The sequence below is a fragment of the Morone saxatilis genome, unplaced genomic scaffold, assembly GCF_004916995.1.
Source record: "Morone saxatilis isolate NCDOM2014 unplaced genomic scaffold, NCSU_SB_2.0 Contig9, whole genome shotgun sequence".
In the NCBI taxonomy this organism is placed as follows: Eukaryota; Metazoa; Chordata; class Actinopteri; family Moronidae; genus Morone; species Morone saxatilis.
This window is the reverse complement of record NW_023340268.1, coordinates 21,557,608-21,566,506: the sequence shown is the minus strand read 5'-3', so window position 1 is coordinate 21,566,506 and position 8,899 is coordinate 21,557,608.

Below are 8,899 nucleotides of genomic sequence, written 5' to 3'. Positions count from 1 at the left end.
CATCTATTTTGCATCTACTATTTATAGTAATTCTCCCTTTTTACTTTTTAACTGCATCTTACTTTAGTGTAAAACATTAAGATCGATTTAAACACTCCGTCAGTTATTAGATTATAAATATGTGAAGAATTCTCATTTCTTTTTATGCTTACTCTGCATCTTGACTTAACATTACATATATTTCATCTGTATTAATATCTGTTATAATTTCGTTCAAAAATAAATTGTTGCTTGTGTCAACCCAGACTTATCTGAATCTTCATGTTAAATAAGCATGGACGTTATTTTTTTTTTCCTTTTGCCCCAAAATTAACCTTTCCACCCATTTTTCACCCTGTATTTTTAACTTTTCAACTCTACACTACTTAATTTTCTTTTCAAACCAAAAGATCTATATCTTCCCAGTTCCCACCAGATTTGAGCAGAACTATTGTAATCAAGGATGTAGAATATGAAACGACCACTTTGGTTTACAAGGAAAACTACTTTTTGGTTTCAGCTAAACCAACTTTTCTGGTTTTTAACCAATTTGTTGATGCTCCGAAAGGTTCAAAACTAGGTGCACCAACTGGAACGGAGCCTGTTCCCTGTCGATGGAAAAAGGTCCAAAAAAGCAGGTTTTATGGCTATCATGTTAGCAAACACCTAATATAACTAATACATCCAGCAGAAACGTTAGCTGTTGAAGGATAAAGTTCTGGGCCTTCGTCAGATGTTCATAACTATTCACTGAAACTTTTCATTAAATAATCAATCATTTAAACATCCAGTGTGTAGGATTTAGTGGCATCTGGCATCATTTCACTCAAATCCCCCCATCTAGAGCCGGTGTTTGGTTTGTCCCTTCTGGCCTACTCGCAGGCTCCATGGAAGGCAACCTGTAGATAAAAACCGCTCATTCTGAGGTAACATAACACAACACCTATATTCTACTAATGAAAACATACCTATGAATATTATATTCCATCTAAATCTCACTGACTGGTCCTTTAAGGGTCATTGTAACTGATATAATAACAAAAATGTAATTAACAAACAGTTCCATGATATTTTCTGACACGTTTATCATGAAGATATACCATTGCAACCCGAAGTTGAGCCCTGTAGCTCACACTGGATGTGCAGAAGCAGTCAAGGTACTAGGGTCGGTGCACCAGCATAAAAGTTCAAGATGCGACTGCACTGAATAAAAAGTGTGCATGGGATGCAATTTGGGATGAACTTAGGAACCATTCTTTTCTAACATCTTTGCAGTTGGCAACAATTTATTCCTAATAATTAGTAGAGGCCTTATGATGTTGATTATTTAGAAATCTGATTCTCTCTAAACTGTTTCTCAAGCTGCTGAAGAAGAACCAAAGAAAAAAAATATTTGATATCACATCGCGTTGAATCACATTGTGTTGAATCAGTTCGTGTTGAATCGCACTGCATACCAATATGGGTGAATCATATCATATCTCATTGGTAGTTGCTTCATATGTCTCTTTAATGTATTGGATCATTGGCAATGCATCGAGGGTACATATCACATCAGCCTCAGCAATGGATATGCACGTCCCTACAAGCTACAGAAGCTGGGATGTAGCTTTAGATCCAGTATGATCCAGCAAGTTACAGCAACTTTTATTTGTGGTTTCAATGCAAATATCTACATGTAGGTTAACTAAAGTACTGTTGAATTTTGATAAAAGATATATTCAGACTAGCTCAAGTCATATCAAGCCAACAGCAAGTCATACAGTAGTATACCCTGATGCTATAAACAAACATGATTTGTGATAAGATGTCGCCTGTAGCTGTGGGTGTTTTCGCTAGTCTTCGCCAGTCTCTGTTGCTCTTTGGATTTCTATAGCGAGACCAGGTCCAGTTGTTTGGTCTGCACCCACACAGGTAAACACAAGGTGTGAGGAGGTCTCTTGGAATATCATTAAGGGAGATTTCAAACACTTCAGTTAACCGCACTGATGCAAACAACTGATGTGTGCTAATAACCTCTGTTATTAATGCTGACTAAACCCAGCATTGCATGGTGTAACTAGGACTTAGCAGTGAGCTTGCTACAGCCTAATTCTGGACTGGTTTTAGGTATGTAAACCTTAACCCTAAACACACCCACTGCCCCATTCACTGTGACTGGAATTAGAATCAATTAAAGCAGCTGCTGATGCATATTCAGCAGGCACAGATAGTACAGTGGGTGAAGGATAAAGAGGCTTGGAGGTGAAGTGAAGTGAAAAGATATAGTGTGATAAAGCTCAGTCCCTATTTTTATACACTTCTTTAAGCTGAATATCATGGCACGGTTATGCTGATATGTTAATTTAATGCTTAATGTATGTGAAAAGGGAATATCCAGCAAAACAATTTTGAAGTTATCATCAATTGGATCTTCTTACTCAACACACATGTGCTCTGTATGCTACTTTTGACTTGATATTTTCTAGCAAATCACACATCAGATCACACAAGACTAAAGCCAATTACAAGAGTGTTAGGCAGAACGAACAACATACTGAAGTCTTCCAATGTTACCAATAGTAGAAAATGTTATGTTTGTCTGGAGGGTGGTATTGCAGTCTCTAAAATGGGATCATCCTTAGGGGAGCATGAACGCGCACTTAGTAAATTAAAATTCTGTTAAAAAGGTCAGGGGTGATCTTGTATGCATTCTGGCCCAAGGATGGTGCTTCAAGAAAATAATTAACTGTCCATGATAGAAAGAGTTGAACCTCTGGAAACTATGTAGATTGTAATATAACAAAAGCAATGGCCATGCAGCAAAAATGTAATGGAAAAACTGTGCAGCTAAACTGCAGTAAGTGTAAAGAGGTTTAGCGTCAGGGAGCTTGAATAATTAAAGGTAGTCTATGAAGTCACTAGTAGTAGTATAAAATATGACCATGTAAGTATCCCTCCTGCATCAAGTTAGCAAGAATAAAATATGCAACGTCCAGATAGACTATCAAAATCAAAATCAAATAAAAATGCTGTTTATTTTATGGTTTCACATGGAACACAAAGAGCACTCTCCTGTTTGTTTGAGCCATCCATGACACCAGATGGATACAGCGTCATATTTTGAAGCGGAGGGCCACTGACCAAGCTGCAGTATTTGATGAGTTGGGAGGTAGAACATGTTGGCACATTCCTGTTGCTGCTTTTATGCTATTCCATAAAATAACAGCAACAATGTGGCAACAAATGTGACGAAGAAAAGCACTGCAAGCCAGCAAACATGCATATAAGCTAAGCAGGTCTGAAAAATAGACTTAAATGTTTGTTAGGCTTCAAGCATACACAGTTCATTTCAGTGAATACTGAATGTAAATATCACTATTACAAAGAGCAAACACACCTTTATGTCCTAGTTAGCTTGTCAGTGGACATTAGCTAGCATTAACTAACTTTTACAATTAATTGTGTACATCAGCTGCTCTACACTAATTGATACTATCTTATCAGTATCGGCCATGAGAAGCAGGTCCTTATTGGTGATCGTGTTAGCTGAAAATAATCCATGAAGTGATTCCTTAGTATCCAGAAACAGGGAAAAGCCATATCAAGCCCACAGCAATGGCACAGCGACTCTTTACATAACAATACCACTGAAACTTTATTTACTGACAGACCACTAGTATCAATAACCTGTATTTTGTTTTTTGGGTTTCTACTGCTCGACCCTCCTGCCCCACATTACATAACACTGAGAGTCGCTGAGATCACAGGCAGAAGCTTTGTCGCCCTCGTATTCAGCGAGTCCACAGATCCTGTTTTTAGAACAAACAGGCCTGCAGTCACAGAGACAATACCCCTTTCCTCTCCTGTAGGTGTAATCACTCAGCACAATGAAAGAAACTCTCACAGAGACCCTGCTTCGCTCCCGCTGGCTCAGATCCTGATCTTCCCGTTTGCCACTGGCAGGGATTCAATCCCTGCGCACCCTGAGCTGACCTGAGGTTCAGCCATGTCATCAGGACATAAAGGATAATGCTGAGTCAGCGATGCAGCGGGTGCTTTGATTGTACTTTGAGTCGCAGTAGAATTTGCTGCATCTATAGGAGATCATCCTGGTGCTAGCTATACTTAAGAAGAAATGAACTGCAAAAATAAAAACAAAGGTTGCAGAAACCTTCCGTGACATGGAGCCTAATTCTTCAGTGTCACAGTGACAACAGAGCCTGTCGTCGACGCAGTGAGTCTCTGGGCCCCATATCTACTGCTGCTGTGCAGACACAAACACGAGGGAGCAAAACTGAGTTTCGGCTTCAGCGTTTGTCAGATTAAGGCAAATCGGAGGGCAGACACAAGGTTGCATAATCGAAAGTGATGAGCGGTGGCGGCAGCGGAGTTGACCTTGAACATAAATAACGCCTCTAAGGATTTTCTAGCCCTGAATGAAGAAAAGGCTCCAGGCTGCAGCTGAAGAGCACACAGCCTGATGGGGTGCTGACAGTGGTGATAAATGTACTTCTGTTTTGGGGGTGGGGGGTGGGGTTCATTTCATATCCATGCTGTCTTGTAAAAATTGTCACTTTGGTTTTAAGAGGCTTTCATGGAAGGAAGAAATGGTTTTGCTATCAGCTCTGTAACCTGTGGCCTTGTTAGGTGAAAATATTTTCTATCCAGCATGTCAGCTTTTCATTCAAAGATAACAGCTATGAACAAACATGAATGAAGGGCAAAATTTGTTAGCACCATAATGTATGTGTGGTTCCATCTACTAGAATTCATCTGCAAAATGAATGTGTGCAATGCAACCTTCAGGAGCAGGCTTTCTGAAGTGGCGAACAGCTGTTTTGCAAGTTTACATTTTGTAGAAGCATGTATTTGACATTATTGGAACGAAACTCGATTTATTTTCAGCAGGAGGAGACAGTTTGTGTTTGGGCCAAAAAAATCTGTCTGGAGCTACAAAACATATTTGAGCCTTATTTTTAATGCCAATTTCTCTGCGAAGATTAAGCATACCAGTAAGCCGTCAGCACTGGTGGTGAAAGCAAACAAATCTGCCCACGCTACAGAGCCACATGTGGCTCCGGAGCCACAGGTTGCCTACCCCTGAGCTAACCGCAGCAGTGACAAACATTCACTGTTTTAGCCATATTTTAGCTTAAATGTGTGGGTTTGGAACTTAGTGAACATACAGGCAGTAGACAGGTGGTTTATGTTGCTGTAGTGATATAAAATGTTTCTTTTCGCCATGGAACCCATCCTTGGAATCCATTCCAATCCATATAAGGAAGCTACAAAATGAGCCACTTTTCAAGTCTACAGAGGGTGAGTGCTGCTGGATAATTAAAACACAGGTTTTAGGTGGAATATTCCTTCAAGGTTTACTGTTCAGCTCAAGTATTCCGTGATCTACACTGATGCATAATCCTCCCCAGTACTTTTAAGATAATGTATCTTCTGTTTCAATCTCGCTGATTAAAGCGTTGCATTTAGCTTACTAGTGACCACAGTAACTCCGTTTGATTTGCTGCTGCAGGAGACAAACAAGCCCAGACCAGCTTTGTTTAGCAAAAGAAACGGGGTTGGGAGCATTGGCCCGAGTGACTCCTGGCTGGCAGGGCCTGCTGGGTAATGCCCCTAACTCACTGTCCACCCACAATAAAATGCTGAGCCAATGGAAATTTCCACATGAGCACCCAACACCCTGCGTCAGCTCAGCACAGACCTTCTTTGCAGCCCCATGACCTCAGCATCCATGCTGGCCTTAACCTCACTGGATTCCTTTAAGGGATGAGTTTGTCTCAGTGAGCTCCACGCACCAACATCACTGAAAATGTGAACAGCCAGCATGTTTATGTTTCTGATGGTCCTGTCAGTCTGTAGAGGGATCAAAAGAGCGTGTGCCACTGCTGACAAACTCTGTGCCTGCCTACGACATAATCCAGGCCCACTGTACAGACCACAGATGTTGGGTAAACAGCTGCACTGGGCTTGTTGCAGTCAACAGTCAAATGTGCAACCTCACACATGCAAACATAGATGTCACTCACAAAGCCTGGGAGTGGCTCTGCTGTGGGTGGATATGTATTTTGCGGTATCAAAGAATGGCTCTGTGTAGAATTGTTTGCCTGAGACTAGTTTTAGAGGAACTCCTCTCCCAGTTGATTGTTAAGTCTCATTCTCTGGTCGTCAAATACCGACGCTTTGGGAGACTCAACAATTAACTGTCTCAGATGTTTTTATAAACGTTACCTACTGCAGCTTTAAAGGTCCAGTGTGTAGGATTTGGTGGTATCTAGCGGTGTAGTTGCAGATCCTCATAAATGTTACACACTAGAGCTTTGAGTACAAAGCTCCATATAAAGTTTCCCCTTGCTTCCAGTCTTTGTGCTAAGCTAGGCTAACTTTGTCATGATTCCAGCTTTGTACTTAAAGGTGGAGTCAGCGATTCTCGAGAAAGATTGTTGATATGAGTTTACTGTCCCTCTCGCTCCCACTGCCCCCTTTCCTGTGCACAAGCACAAACGCCCCCTGTTGCTGATTGGCTGGAATGTTGTTGTCTGTCCCGGCTGTGTACAAACACCAATTTTGTTTTCAGTGCACACAGCTAATTTGACAAAAGTTGCATTGGATAAGAATCGCTGACTGCAACTTAAACAGACATGAGACCAGTATCCATTTTCTCTAAGCATAGAGGCATGTTTGCCAAACTGTTGAACTATAACTTTAATGCTGCAGTTCTCAATGGCTTCCTAAGCCCCGTGGAGTGAGACAGACATACTTTCCCAACAGGCACTTGCTTCAGTGGACATTTCAAAACAATAAGATAGAAGTCAATCAGTTTCAGGCAGGAACCAACCTACTTCTGTGTTTCTCCATCAATGTTTACAGTAGAGATATTAGACTTTGAAATGGGAACTGGTTAAAAATATAGAACTAAAAAGTACAAATGATAACAACAACATGCAGGTTGTTCAAATTGTGTTCTTGGCATTTTGTTTTCTCTTTGAAGCCACACCTAGACTCCATCCTTTTTGGTGTGAACATGAGCCAAGTGCTTCTCATTTCTGAAAGGATGCAGACCTGACCTGTGCTGGTTGCTATCAGCTCAGTGCCGAGCTTTCTGCTGAAGAAACAGTTCAATGGGAAGACACTGCTGCACGATTAATCTCCATAAAGTACAGCTCAGATCAGTTAGTCCAACTACATTTAGTCACCCCTCTATGCAGTGAAAAACAATGCCAACGTGATTTTCAAATGTAACGCAATCATTTAATAAAGAATAAAAGTTATTTGGGGGTTTATTGGAAATGCTTATTATCTCTTTAGCCTCTGAGCAGGCGTGTTAGTGTGCAGCGGGGCACAGGGAGACAAAGTAAAGCACATTTGTGACGGTAACTTACACGTAAAGGACACACTTCCTTTTGTTAGCAGTGGTATCAAACAATTAGGACCACAACATTTAGAATACACAGTGAGAGCTCTTGCTGCTAAGTGTTCAGTCTGCTACAGCTTACAAGCTAATTAGCTATGCTGCCCGCAAACTGACTGTTGGCACTTTTCACGCAGTTGAAGCCAATGTGCATGTCTTTGTACAGTAGATAAGAAGGAGACTTTATCTAGAAAGCTAGTTTGGGTTCAAAATCCAGGGCTGCTGTGTGGCTCTATGATGGAATGGTTACGTAATGCTTTTAAATAAAGCTATGTCCAACCACAGTGGTTCAGACCAATCAGCATCCTAGTCGTAGCTACGGCATGAGCTACAGCCGTGATTTAATGCTAGTGGTTTTTGCTCAAAAACAACTATGGTGGCTGCTACAGAGGTTAGCATAGCTGCTGCTCACATTACTTACATCAGAAAGAGTAGGTTAAAGATGTTCTCCGTCTACTTGGACAGATGGCATTCTGGTTAATTCACAGATTAAGAAGAAAATATACATATAACATAAATGTGAAAGAGAAATACAGATTCCGAAAACAGACACCAATCAGAGGGGAAGTGTTTTTTGTAGTTCTCAGGACAGTAATGATAAGCTAAACAAGGAGAAGAAGCATATCTGATTAGATGGTAATATAATTGAGCGGAGTGCGACGACAGCAGCTGCCATCTGTACGCTTGTCACTCAAAGGCCAGGAATATCACCAGCAACTCATTACCATATAATTGGCTTTACTGGCCGCAGTGTAAACACAGCAGGCTGGGCCATCATCTGTTAGCCACCTCCACTAACAACATAAGCAAATGGTGGAGATATCAAATGTGAAGGCAAGAGAGTAAGTGCATTTTAAAGGTTTTCTTCACCTCGTTGGGCCTGGATTCCAGCCAATGTAACAGATTCTGTTCTTCGCTTGGGTACATGATTTGATAGGTTGCATTCTGCCAAAATGATAACTGATCTGTCAGACACACAACTGAGTTATATTAGTAAGCACAAAGAAACCACAGTCCGCTATGAGACCACTTTGGCTGACTGGATGAGGATGTAGATGTCTGTCTGGTGTCTCTTCCTTTTTCACTCACTGCTGTTGTGAGGAACTACAGCCAGCTTTTAGTGGGAACCCTCCACTTTGTGTGTGATGTCAGACGACCATCCCCTATCATCATCAGCCCTGACAGCAAGGTCAGGGGTCGGCTACAGACACGGCACCACTGAAAACAACCCCCCTTACTGGACATTGTGATGGTAAAAGTAAAAACAACCTTGAGTTACCTTGTGACTTTAAGGTTCAGCCTGTTGACATTCCACCTACATGATCTAAATACAAAACCAATGTCTCCTTGACTCATGTTTCAATGAAGATTCAGGCTCAATGACTTATTGACTCTTATTATATTTCTATTTCCATTAAAAGTTTTTTACGTATATAGGTATATACCTATATACCTATACATACATTTCTATTCTATATATTGTGTTAGATATTGTAATATAAGTATTATTTC